Raw genomic sequence first — 13,871 nt, forward strand, 5'->3', positions numbered from 1 at the left:
AACATCAGGTGATGTATGGAATTATTGAATCACTGGATTGAACACCTGAAACTACTATAACACTGTATGTTAACTAACTGGAATTAAAATAAAATGATAGTAATAATGGTAATTAAATTTCCCTGTTTATTCTTGGTACAGTGCAGTGAGCACTATACCTCTCCTCGCCGATCCTGTAGCACATCTGCTGTTTCTCATGCTGTCTGGAGAGCAAACACAAATTCACTCCATCCTGTAACATGGTTATGGGATGATGGAGAAGGGAACGAGAGAGGGGAAGAAACACAAACAGGAAGATAGAAAGGAGAAGAGAAGCAGAGCAATGTGTGTTTACAGATATAACCTGGACTTCAGGAAGAAGACAGATACTACCTAACCATGCTCTCCCTAGCACATTCTCTAAAGTGCCCAGCCACACATGCAGCTTCCATGGTCTTCATATTGTGTCACTTCAAGTGGTTCCCAAATTTGTTCCTGTTCATCCAGGAAGGAAGACAATCCTACCAAAGACTGAGAGAGATCAATGAGTATAGATCCAAAGAACAGATAAGAATATACTTTCATTCAGGCCCTCTTCACCCAGTCTGTCCAAGTTCTGGAACAGAACGTATTCAATCAAGGATTTTAACAGCCAGCACAATGCAGTCCACTCAAAGCCATGGTGAGAGGAGAGGAGAAAGCACAGGATTCAGGGGTCCCACCCGACAGACATCTTGCTAATTAGGATACCTGAAAATGCATTTGCATTTATAACAAATGTGAGCCTCAGGATCCAAACTCATTCTTTTGATTAATAAGCGCTCAGTTTAGGAGCCTGAGCAGTATGTGATGGACCAGTAATACAATAAAGGCAATGGGAAGGTGTTTCTGTTCCCATTGGCTAATTTCTATTCGACTCAGGTACCAGACTGACCAAATTGGCCATCATGGCTGTCTACTTCATTACCATACCATTTACCATTAAATATGCCCAAGCAGGAAGAAGTGTGTCTTTATATTTGCTGTTAAATGTAATCAGAGACTATCTTTATGACCATTCTGGATCGTTATCATCAGTATAATGATTACTTTAGAGAACCATAATCATACATATGTGTAGTAGGATATGCAGAGAGTCAAATGTAGAAATGTAGAAGAGCAAGCAGTGCCTGTGAACATTTTATAGAAGCTGTAATAAAGGTTGAAAATTAACTAATTTACATAAGGGAACAATTTTATATAGGCTATCATTAGCTCAGTGGATTCTGCAAAGGAGAAAAATTGATTTAAAAAATTTAAAAATCTACTTAGTACATTGATGCTTGAAATTCCATACTTATAATTAAACTATGGTATAAGAGTTATGTAGGTTTAAGAATTATCTGCAGTTAAGGCACCTGGGTGGCTCAGTCGGTTAAGTATCTGACTTCGGCTCAGGTCATGATCTCATGGTTTGTGAGTTCAAGTACCAAGTTGGGTGAACACAAGCCCAGCTTCCAGTGAGCACAAACCCTGCTTCCGGTGAGCCCTGCTTCTCTCTCTCTCTCTTTTTCCCTCCCTTTCTCTGTCCCTCATGATATTCTCTCTCTCCCTCTCCCTCTCTCTTTACCCTTTGCTCACTTGTACCCTCTTGGAAAAAAAATTATCTGCAGTTAAAATATAAATATCTTTAGATGAGGATGTTCATTGAATCCTGAAGTCAATAACTATCTAAGTAGGCATGTATTTCCATATATACTGTAAAAGAAACATGACATGTTGAAACATGTTCTTATTCCTTTTTCTTCCCCACTTTCTTGCATATGACATTTCACTTCTTCAACCAGAAGGTTCCATCTGCCTTAGGGAGAATTAGAATTGTTACTGTAAAAATGCAAAGAGAAAGAGCTCAGAAAAGGATTTTTGAAACCCACAGAAACATAATAGTCTTGAAAATCTAAAAGCAGGAGAGAGGGGGAAAAAATTTCAAAAGCCTGAAATACCTCCTTTATATCTCACAAGATATAAAACCTGCAGGACTGATCATAAATTTACGCTAAGCCATCAGCCAGAAGAACTTAGGATTTGCCATAAAGAAGGTTCCAGCCAGAAAGAAAAGTTTGCCCTTCAAGTGTTGTTTTACAAGTGTAAGTTTATGACGCAGCCAGTAGTGGTGAGAATGGATGAATCGAGGTGCCTGCAGCATTTAGCACAATTCCCAGTATGTGATATACTCACATGTTTTTAATAAATATTACTGCACTTGCCACACCACCTAGTAAATAACACCTCTCTATTTGTCTGCTCCCATCCCAGTAGGCAGCACATGGAATAAGAGCAGGGATTCCATTTTACTCATTGTTGCATCCTCAGCTCTTGTCACAGAGCTTCATGCTCAATATCTGTTGAATGAATGAACCTCACTGCTTCTCCTAGACAAAGAACATGCATAGTGAGAGGTGAAAAGTTGGCCTTGCTTTTTGTCATCCACCTACATGACACCATTACTGCAAGCATCAGTCTGTGGTTGTGGCAAAGAAAATACAAATCTAAATTCATCATCCAAATTTTAGGTTGGATAAGGATGAGCTTGTTTGTGTTTCCGTTTTTGTCTTATATGATTTAGACATTCCCTGGCTTGAAGATAGAGGCTGGGCCAGATCATCTTTGGAAGTGCCTTTAGCTCCATTACCCTATGATTCTATTAACCAGTTAATATTTTCCTGTAATTTGCTCTTAGCAACTGCTTAATAGCATTACAGTTTCTTTCATACGATGCACTGATGTGACATTAATCTAATACAGTGTAACCCCTCTGCCCGCTCCACCAAAGTCACTTTCTCTGCAACTCTGAAGAATTATTCAAGGACACCTTCTTTCCTTTTCCTCAACTAAACAAAGACTATCCTTAGGACTTTACACCAATATCTATTATCTCCTCAATACTTACTAAAAATCTACCTGTAGTTTCAGATATTTCATTCACCAGGTCTTAAATCCCATCCAAATTTTATTCTCTTTGCTGTGATGAACGAAATCAATTGCTGGCCATATAAACTGGATCAAGAATCTGAGTGTCATCACATTCCAAATGTCTGAAAATTTCCAAACCTCACTGTAAGCCTTTGTCCATCTTTCCTCAGTAGCACAGGCTGATATCACCAAACCTATGAAGACAGACTAGACAAGAGATCATGGTCAGAGGATCAGGTTGACTCAGTAGTTCCTTTCTTGTCCACCTCCCAATCTCATATCATATGAAAGAGAGATAGAACTGATTATTAGGGAACTTACTGAAACAGTAAGTGCAGCCTCACAAAACGGTTGATTTATCCCTACAGAATTAAAATCTGTATGAAGCCTTGAATGCCTAGACAAAGGCAGCTCTTTCACTGCCAACTTACACAGCTCAACTTTGTGTCTGCTGGCATTGTCTTCTTTATACTTTAAAAATCTAGTGGATGGGATTTAGTGATAGCAATAATAACTGGCATGTGTTGGGTATCTAATATGTATTAGGCCCTCTAACCGGACAGTGCCATGCACATCACAGTCCACATGGATGGCTGCCCTGGAGCATCCAGTCTTGCAGCCTAGCCCATCACACAATCATACGATTCAATCCTATTAACAACCACACAAGGTAGTATTATCGTTCCCATTTACAGATGACAACACTGGGTCATCAAGGTAACAGAATTGACCAGAGCCACATAAGTAATAAAGAAAGAGCTGGGTTCAAAGCTCAGTTCAAGAAAAAGAAAAAAAAAGAGTGGCAGGGGGCACCTAGGCAGCTCAGTCAGTTAAGTGTCCAACTCTTGGTTTGGGCTCTGGTCATGATCTCATGGTAGTGAGATGGGGCTCCACATTGGGTGTGGAGCCTGTTTAAGATTCTCTCTCTCCCTCTGCCCCTCCCCCTGCTATCCTGTTTCCATTCTCTCTCTCTCTCTCTCTCTCTCTCTCTCTCTCTCCCTCCCTCCCTCCCTTCCCCCCTCCCCCCCAAAACTAAATAAAGCTCAGTTCCGGTCTGATACCAAACGGCATGCTATTGTTAGGTATTCTGCTCCACATTGTGGGAATTCAAAAATAAGCAAATGGATCTGGTCTTTAAGGACTCTGAAATGCAATTAGAGAAAATAAGACAGATTCATGTAAAATTAAATAGCAATGAAATAATGGTTTAAGTCAGAAAAGAAAATCTGTCACAAGCAGAACATGATTAATCGCTAAACGGACCATCAGGCAATAATTGGTACAGCCATTTAGAGGAAAGAGGGATCTATAAATATTTACAAGCTTTGGTAAACATAATCCACATATTGAGAGTTTCTACACAATTCTCTAAAACTAGAGGCAGGACAAAAGCAGTTATTTAAGAGAAAAATATGTCCTTGTTTCTACTGCAAAAGGACCTTGGGGAAGAAAAGCCAGAAGACACAGAAGATAAAGGGTCCATGGCAAAACTTTCAGAACTCTGTGAGAATGATTGGATGTGATTCATTTTCCTTTTGAAAGTTTTTATTTCAGATTTAGCTTAAGGCCTGGGGAGCTGAGTATTTAAAATGTGTGAAAGAGATTATTTGAAGTGAAAACGTGGTATATTCTTTGGGTTTTATTTTATAAGTTAATATAAAATTATCTGAAAGAGCTGTGGTTTTTAAAAAGAAATCTTGAAGAATTTTAAATTTAAAACTGATAAATGGGAGCACTCTGGAAAAAATCTAAATTAAATAACTTCCAATTTAATTCTAATGTTTATCAGTGAGACAATTAAAGCCTTATGTTCTTCCAAGTTCCAATATGTGGGCAAAGGAGATGCTGATTAATACTACAGTTTTCTCTTTTAAATTTGCACTGCAGATAGCAGCCATGTGTACTTTCGATTAGATCAAATAAGTTTGGATTTATAAAAAGCCTAGAAACGGAATGCCAAACTTAACCGGTACTTTGATTCGTTCCTATGCCAGAGTGGTGCCTCTTCCTTTGAACAGTTACCCTGGTGGTTTGTTAAGGAAAACATTTTATACTCAAAACTATGATAGTATAAAAAGTATACCCCTCTATGACTAAATAAGAAGGACTAATTATTTTATAGACCTTAATATGCAACCATTTTCACATGTATTTAATTCTTAAAACTACCTCTGGGGTAAATATTATTATTAAGCCCCCAATTCATAGATGAAAAATCAGCTCATAGAAGTTAAATGAATTATCTAGTAAGTTGCAGAATCATACTTAAATTCAGATACCCCAATTCTCACTTAAAGAGCTTACAACACACCATTGAAGGTGATTATCCTACTAGAAATATACACGCCCCTTCATGTCTACTGACTGTTGTGGGAAACTTGGTTAATCCTTCTAGGCTAATATTCAAGGCCTCAAAGGTTTGAAAATGTGACAACATTCTAAGACAAAGAATCCAAAGGGATGAAATTTGAGAAAAGCACTGGCTTTAGAGTCAGACAGGCAGCTAAACTTGACTTCCACCTTTTATTAGCAATTAAGATCTTCAGGAAGTTGTTCAACCTCTCTGGGCTTCAATTTCCTTATTTGTAAAATATGGGTAACAGGCCTTGGGTCATGGGGTAGTTGTGATCATCAGAGAAGATATTGTATACCAAGAGCTTAGTTAATGCCTAGAATTTAATATGTGCTCAATAAATGGTAAGTCTGCTGCCATGATTCTTTCAAAAAATATATTGTGTTTTGGATGATGGGAATATTGGAAGAGAGAATGTGATTCCTGTCCTCATAAATAATATACTCTAGTAAACTGTGTCTATAATTTGTAACATAAGCTCATCATGAAAAAATTTCTGAGTAACAGCCCCAATATATAAAGATATATATTACTTTATAAGTTACATGCACATACTACTATACCAAAAATTATGCACTTTATAAAATATACATAATATATAACTTCAAAAGAACAAAAGAATAAACAATTAAGACCCACTGGATTATCTTGTAGACTCTTGGAAGTACATAGGTCATTTTGAAACCCATTGTTTTATACCAAGAGTCAGCAAACTTTTCTGGAAAGGTCCAGATAGTAAATATTTAAGGTTTGCAGACCATGCAAAGTCTCTGTTGCATTGTTTAAAATATTAGACAGTGTTTTAAAAATACAAAGCAATTATTAGCTCCAGGGCCATACAAAAGCAGGAGTTGGACTATAGTTTGCCTACCCTGTTTTAGACCGCAGACTATTCTAGAATAGATGTTTCCAGACAATTAAGTAGAAAATAAACAAGCACTATGATTACTATTAATGAAATCAATTGTCAAATGCAATGGACAGTAAAAAAGAAGAGGTCAATTTTGGCTAAGATGGTCAGAGAAGGCCATGTTTAAGCTGAGATCTGAAGAGCAGAAAGGAGTCAGTCACAGAGTAGCAAAAGAAAACCTTCCCCGCAAAGAGAAAGGCCTGTAAGTAGATGGTGGAAAGTCTCAAGTGGAAAGAGCCTACTTGTTCAAGGACTGAAAGAAGTTTGCGCCTGGAACTTGTGAGCAAGAAAAGAGCAACGTATGAGATGTGGTTTCGGAGTCTGGCAGGAGTCAGCTTTGGAGATTTTTGAAAATGATTTTGATAAAGTAAAGCATTTGAAGCAGTTAGAGCAGTTAGAGCTGATAAAATCAGCAGGCTGTAAGTCTTGGGAATGTAGGCAAAGTGAAATAATAACCAGAAGGTCATGGGTCAAGGATTGGTTCCTGGGGCAAAACTCAAAGTTAAGGAGAAGTAGACTGCTTTGATTATGTCCTCAAGCTATTTAAGACAATGATTAAACTTGTAAGTTCTTTATTGCTATTCAACCTTGAAAGAAAGTCATCACTGAGGCATATGCTGTTCTTTCATTAACCAAACTAAGTTTAGAACAAAATTCTTATATTCCCATGTACTCATTTTTAAGTTTCTTCTTTTCAGATTAAAATTGCATTAAAATGCCTTCCTTGGAAGGCTACATAAGAAATAAATAACACTGTTGCCTCCAGGGAGGGAAACTAGAGGTCTGTAGCACAGAGGTAGGAGGGAGACGATATGCCACATATCTTACTGTACCTCCAGGTTTTTGAACCATGTGGCTCTAGTACCTATTCAAAAAGCAAGTAAATAAAATTAAACTCAAATGGAAATTTTTTAACTGCATTCATTGTGTGCAGATCCAGAAAAATGAAAGAGTTCCCTAAAATTCATTTGACTGGGAAAACATAGCAGTTTGCCATTCCAATATTTTCAAGACACAAGTACGGTGACAACTTTGCAAAGTATGTGTATACAGGTAACAACAATACCTAGAAAATGTATAAATTAATGAAAAAATTTAGTCTAACAGAGAATGGAAGTACAGGCAGCATTTTGAAAGTCAAGTTATATTTTTGAAAACAATTTGGCAGTTCCTCAAAAAGTTAGAGTTACCATATAATCCAGCACTTCTACTCCTAGGTATATACCCAAAAGAAATGAAAATACACAACCACATAAAACTTGTACACAAATGTTTATAGTAATATTACTCATAGTAGCCAAAAATAAAAAACAACCCAATTGTCCCTCAACTGATGAAGAGATGAATAAAATGTGGTATAGTCGTGCAGTGGACTATAATCAGTCACTAACATGAAATAAAGTACTGAGAAATGCTACAACATGGATGAACCTTGAATGCACTATACTAACTGATAAAAGCTAGTGACAACAAACCACATAAAATACGGTTCCATTTCTATAAAATGCCCGTAATAGACAAATTCATAGAAACAAAAAGGAGATTAGTGGTGGCCTAGGGCTGAAGGAAGGCAGATGGGGAGTGAATGCTAGTGGGTATTGAGTTTCTTTTAGGAGGGATAAAAATGTTTGATGATTAAATAGTTGTGGGGCGCCTAGGTGGCGCAGTCGGTTAAGCGTCCGACTTCAGCCAGGTCACGATCTCGCGGTCCGTGAGTTCGAGCCCCGCGTCAGGCTCTGGGCTGATGGCTCGGAGCCTGGAGCCTGTTTCCGATGCTGTGTCTCCCTCTCTCTCTGCCCCTCCCCCATTCATGCTCTGTCTCTCTCTGTCCCAAAAATAAATAAACGTTGAAAAAAAATTAAAAAAAAAAATCAAAGACTAATAATGTCAAGGTATGAACACTTGGATTTATCAAAATGAAAACCAACAGGATATCTTTTGTTACAAAAAATTTAGTTTGGATTTCTTACTTATTAAGCTGAAAGTATGACCTCCATGGAGTTAGTTATTCTGGAACACATCAAGTTGCCTGCAGTGATCTGCTCTCCGAACTGCACTTGATTGTGCAAGGTAGTGGGCCAGAGGTGAAAACATTTCAAAACTATAAACAGTCCTGAAATCAATAAAAATGGCCTCTAGGAAGCACTTTGATACATACAGATACTCAACTTGTGTGTGCCAGGACTACAATTCTCTTCTGCCCACGAACACAAGTCACAGGTCATGAAACTGCAGAAAATCTGCAAATAGATAATCTACTTGGGGATAGTGAAGAGTTTTGGCAGCATGCATATTTATAGCTGATTCCTATAAATTGCCCTCCATACCTCACAAATTGTTTTACTGACATAGATGGCCAATTTCCTTTGTATTGTAAAACATCCCAGCTTTTTTGCGTTATATAGTCTTGTTTTGCCAATTTAACAAGCTCCTAAAATTAGTATTCGAGAGATTCTTGTGGTAACTGATAACAGCACATACTAACCACAGTGACTCTTACTCTTGCCATATAAAATACTTCCAAATGAGTTTTCATATATGGTCAAATTCAGATTCCCTATAGGAAAATTCAGTGACTATCTACTCTTCTCTATAAAGTTAACAGTTTTAATTTCACAAGTTTATAAAAGCAGATACTCCCAATAATAATTTGTTCAAGGTATTTTGCAAGCTTTTCAGGGGCAGAATTGCAAACTAAAACAAATGTTATTTATTCAGTTCATATTTAAAGGTAGAGAAGTGTGAAGTAGGAAGGAACTTGTTACTAATGTCCGGTGGAAGTCATATATTTACTAACGCCATATACACCATTAAAAGGCAAATAATAAAAAAAACAAACAAAAATAAATAAAAATAAAAGGCAAATAATGATTCACAGTAGCTCTCATAAAAACATAATTTATATCTTTAGTCTGGGCCTCTTTCTTGTACTCCAGCCCTATCTTGTATCCATCTATTCTATTCAACTGTCTATATAACATTCCATATGGTGCCTAATAGACATCCCAACCTTACAGGTCCAAAGACCAGCTGCTGGTCTTTGTCCCCACACCAACTCCTCCTGAAGTTGTCCCCACCCCAGTTAAGGACAGCTCAATTCTTTGAGAGGCTTAGACCAAAAACCCTGGTGGCAATCTTAACTCTACCCCCTCCTTCACACCCCACATCCAATGTGTAGCAAATCCTTTTGGCTTTACTTTCATTATTTACAGAATTTTACCTCAGGATTTTCACCACAACTACCGCCACCTTCCTAATTCATGCCACCATCAAATCTTACCTGAATGCCTGGAGGAGCCTCATAACACGCTCACTCTTACTAACAGGGATATCGCTAGCCCATACAGTACCTTTGTGTAAATTAGAAAAAAAATATCTCTCTCCAAGACATGGATTTCCATCTGCCAGAACACTGTAGAAATAAATATATAAAGCCATGATGTGTACAATGTCATGGCCCTCCCGTAGATGTGGCATGCTTATACTGCACTCAACATGCATAAATGTACAAGATTCCCTGATTATTGGCATATTATACTTTTATTTACTTATATTGTTTATTGTCTGTTCCCCCAATAAAGTTCAATATTTGTAAAGGCATGAATTTTTGTGTCTTGTTCATTGTTGTAGCCCTATCACCTTAAACAATGCCTGGCACATAAAAAGTAATCAATGAACGTTAATTTAAAAAATGTCCAAAGAACAAAACAATCACATCCCCACAACCCCTAGGAATGAGTTGCTAGCAGGATAACCTAAATATTCTTCTGAAATCACTTCATTAGAGGCACATCTCCAAGTACTCTTTATGAGGAAAGACTACCTGAAAATATAATTTCTTTGAGTTGTTAGTTCTATTGTAATGAACACTGCCATGATTCTTTACACTTTTCATAATTTGTAAGCTTCAGCTATTGGAAGCAAGGTGTAATAGAAAGAGAACTGGATTGAGAGATGGGCAAAAGGGCCTTTGTGTTACTCAGAGTTCTCCAGAGTTCTCCGGATTCTCTAGAGAATCTCTCTATATACACATATAGAGAGGTTTATTTTAGGAAATTGTCTCACGTGATTGTGGAAGTTGACAGGTCAGAATTTGCAGAGAAGGCTGGCAGACTAGAGACCCAGGGAAGAGTTGGTATTGCAGCTCCAGTCTGGAAGCAATCTGAAAGCAGAATTCCCTCTTCCTATTGGGACCTTAGTCTTTTCTCTTAAGGGCTTCAATTGATTAGATGAGGCCCACCGCCTTTACTCAAGGTATGAAGATCATCTGCTTTACTCAAAGTATACTCATTTAAATATTAATATCATTTTTAAAAATACCATTACAGCAACATCTAGACTGGCATTTGACCAAATACCTGGGTACTGTGACTTAGCCAAGCTGATACACAAAATTTGCCATTACAGCCTCCAAGTCTAGCATGTGGACAATCATGGAGGCCTAAAAGAATGTGCAATGTTGGGTAGAAATCTAATTGTTCCACATGGAGAACAAGAAAAGGGTAGGATTGACAGATGGGGCCCTTGCCAATTCTTCTCTGGTCTTGAAAAGAGTCACCATACCTCATTATGACCCTTAACAAAACTTTAACGAAAGGTTGGGATGTTCAGGGGAAAGTGTAACAAACAGATTTATTTACAACTGTTAATAGAAGGGACTGATCTTAGAGCCCAGAGGCCCAACCCAATCCTTAAATCCCTACTGAGTACTCAGGATAGTTCAATCTTTACCTAAGGGATACCCCACTTCACCAAAACCCCACATTATCAGTCTAGGTCCAATTCAGTGAGCACCTTCAAAAAAAAATTTCTCAAGTGCCTATCTTTGGTTTATCTTCCCCAGAATGACTGACAGTAGGAACAGTCAACCTCTCCAAATAAAACACCACCTTTTACTCTCAAAAGTGTAAAATAAGATGGATTAAATAAGATAAAAAGAAGTATCCACAGGATAGTTCTCAATATCTAATATCTGAGCAATTCATTCTTCTTTTCTAATGTTTATTTATTTATTTTGAGAGAGAGAGAATACACACCAGAGGGGGAGGGGAAAGAGAGTGAGGGGAAAGAGAGAGAGAGAATCTCAAGCAGGCTCCATGCTGACAGTGAACCAAGAGACCATGATCTGAGCTGAAATCATGAGTCCCATGTTTACCCGACTGAGCCACTCAGGCGCCCCTGAGTGATTCATTCTTAAGTAATATCAACATGGGACATTGACATCTTGGTTCTGGCTGCACTGTACTTTTATAGTCTTTCCTCCAGAGTGGCTTGAAGAGATTAAAACAGCATATTTCTCCATTCATGATCTAGCTGAAGGTCTTACTTCCCATACACAAATGTTTAGAAAAATAATCCACCATATATCCAGATTTGCTGGTGGGAAGAATGTCTTAAACTCTGCAGGAGCCTAGCCCTGCTAACATAATGGAAGCTACAGAGCATAGAGCTTTAGAATGTGAGCTTTGGAATTACACTACTTGGATTGAAATCCCAATTCTACCAGTTACTTGTCTATGTGACCTTGGGCATGTTATTGAACCTTTCTGTGCATCTATTTTGTCAATAGTAAGGGATTGTAAAAGAGTTAGTATGAATGTTAAATCAACATACAGAAAAAGCCTAGAAGAGTATCTGGCACATAGGATATGGCTCCATAAATATTCATTGTAAGTATTATATTATTAAATAGGGCATATAATATCTCACTCTGCAGCACTTTCACTTGGAATATCTCATCAGTTTCAGCCATTTACAAGAATAATATTTACATCGTTACTACTTCTATTATTCTGCATAACCAAAAGTGACTATCAGAATGGTATCTCTAAACAAAGGGAATCTCCCAAAGATAAATTCCAACCTCCATCCCCAGAAGGCAAAAATAAACATATGCGTGCACTCTCTCTCTCTCTCTCTCTCTCTCTCTCTCTCTCTGTCTGCTGGTAACCCTCCCAATAGAATTTTCAAATTCAAACAAATTTTTAAAAACCTGATTTCACTGAACACCTTGTTAAGGAATTTTGGACTTCAGTCTAATAGTGATAAGGACCCAGTGCAGAATTTTAAATAAAGTGTGACTTCATCGAGTTTGTGTTTTGAGAAGTTCACTCTAGTAGCAGTATGGAGGACAGCTGGGAGTGGCTGTTGAGGAAGAGGTCCAAGTGCAAAGCTAATTCAGTTATCCAGACAAGAAATAAAAATGACAAAACCAAAGCAACGACTGTAGAAATTGTGCCAAATGATCTTCCATGGTCATCAAACCTCCAAAATACTACATTCAGTAATTACCTGCTTTGTATTTTATTCTCATAACATGTGACTTGTGTGCATCAAAAGTGGAGCGCCTGGGTGGCTCAGTTGGTTATGCGTCCAACTTCGGCTCAGGTCATGGTCTCAGACCTTGTGAGTTGAAGCCCAACATTGGGCTCTGTGCTGACAGCTCAGAGCCTGGAGCCTGCTTCCGGATTCTGTGTCTCCCTCTCTCTCTGCCCCTCCCTTGCTCCTTCTCTGTCTCTCAAAAATAAATAAACGTTTAAAAAAAATTTTTTTTAAGTGATGTTCATTGCATGGGCATAAACACTTGGTTTCCAGATGTCAGACAGAAACGTATGAGCAAATGTCAGCTATTAATTTATCTTGAACTTCATAATCAAGAATTGCTTTTACTTTCCACAATAATGATTACCCTAGACCAAAAGTCAGTATTGAAAATTGAAAATTATTATGGAGAGAGCCCAAATGTCCATCGACTGATGAATGGGTAAGTACACACACACACACACACACACACACACACACACACACACACACACAATGGAATATTACTCAGCCATCAAAAAGAATGAAATCTTGCCATTTGCAACAATGTGAATGGACCTAGAGTGTATTATGCCAAGCGAAATAAGTCAATCAGAGAAAGACAAATATATGATTTCACTCATATGTGGAATTTAAGAAGCAAAACAGATGAACATAGGGGAAGGGAAGGAAAAATAATATAAGATAAAAACTGAGAGGGAGGCAAACCACAAGAGACTTTAAAACACAGAGAATAAACTGAGGGTTGCTGGAGGGGAGGTGGGTGGGGGGATGGGCTAAATGGGTGATGAGCATTAAGGAGGGCACTTGTTGGTTTGAGCACTGGGTGTTGTATGTAAGTGATGAATCACTAAATTCTACTCCTGAAACCATTATTACACTGTATGTTAACTAACTTGAATTTAAATTAAAAAATAAAATAAAATAAAACTTTTAAATAAATTTTTTAAAAAAATTGAAAATTATTACATCATACCACCTTCCTCTATCCCACAACTCCCAGGACCTGGGCCTGAGGTTCTGAGAATCAGACACAGCTCCAAAGGGTCAGCAGAGTGAGGGACAAGAGGGGGCTAAAGCCCTCTGTCAGAAAGAATCATTGTTGCTGGCACCCCATTTTTATCTTCTGAGGTCACCAGGGATTAGCCTGACAGCTGCCCTTATATTACAGGACACAATCCAATTGCCAAGTCTTTCTTTTGTCTATCTTTCCATAAAGCAAGTACAGAATCAAGGAATTATCTCTTCAGAAATATGCTGCATAAACATTACTTCTTTTTTGGCTACTTAAATTCTTTTTAATGAATAATTTCATTAGCTAAAATCTTATTCCTATAGAATAAATAAGAGAAGCAT

The 13,871-nt window shown here is 37.8% G+C and overlaps 1 long non-coding RNA gene across 1 annotated transcript in view; it reads right to left on the reverse strand.

The window, feature by feature from the left end:
• LOC111560135 overlaps nt 1-13,871 on the reverse strand; it is a 297,662-nt gene that overhangs the window by 153,308 nt on the left and 130,483 nt on the right. The gene's annotated exons all lie outside the window — the stretch shown is intronic.

This window comes from Felis catus, chromosome B1, assembly GCF_018350175.1.
Source record: "Felis catus isolate Fca126 chromosome B1, F.catus_Fca126_mat1.0, whole genome shotgun sequence".
NCBI classification, from domain to species: Eukaryota; Metazoa; Chordata; class Mammalia; order Carnivora; family Felidae; genus Felis; species Felis catus.